This window comes from Salvelinus sp. IW2-2015, unplaced genomic scaffold, assembly GCF_002910315.2.
Source record: "Salvelinus sp. IW2-2015 unplaced genomic scaffold, ASM291031v2 Un_scaffold7904, whole genome shotgun sequence".
Classification (NCBI taxonomy): Eukaryota; Metazoa; Chordata; class Actinopteri; order Salmoniformes; family Salmonidae; genus Salvelinus; species Salvelinus sp. IW2-2015.
The window spans coordinates 27,625-28,266 of NW_019949164.1; positions in this window are offsets into that span (position 1 = coordinate 27,625).

Here is a 642-nt window from a genome sequence, read left to right on the forward strand (position 1 = left end):
ATATAATAATAATATTATAATAATAATATAATAATAATAATAATAACAATAATAATAATAATAATAGTAATAATAATAATATAATAATAATAATAACATAATAATAATATTATAATAATAATATAATAATAATATAATAATAGTAATAACAATAATAATAGTAATAATAATAATAATAATAATATAATAATAATATTATAATAATAATATAATAATAATATAATAATAATATAATAATAGTAATAATAATAATAATAGTAATAATAATAATAATATAATAATAATATTATAATAATAATATAATAATAATATAATAATAGTAATAATAATAATATAATAATAATAATATAATAATATAATAATATTAATATAATAATAATATAATAATAATAATATAATTATAATATAATTATAATAATAGTAATAATAACATTAATAACAATAATAATATATCTATCATAACTAATCTAGCTAGCCTGTTTAATGAATGGCTGTCAGGGGTAGACAACCCTGTTCCTGGAGTGCCACAACTAAGCACCACACCTGACCAACTGAGCTAATTGATCAGGTCATTTCAGCCTAAATTCAACACACCTGGTCTTCCTGGTTGGGTTAATCCCAAACCTGCGGACCTCCAGGACC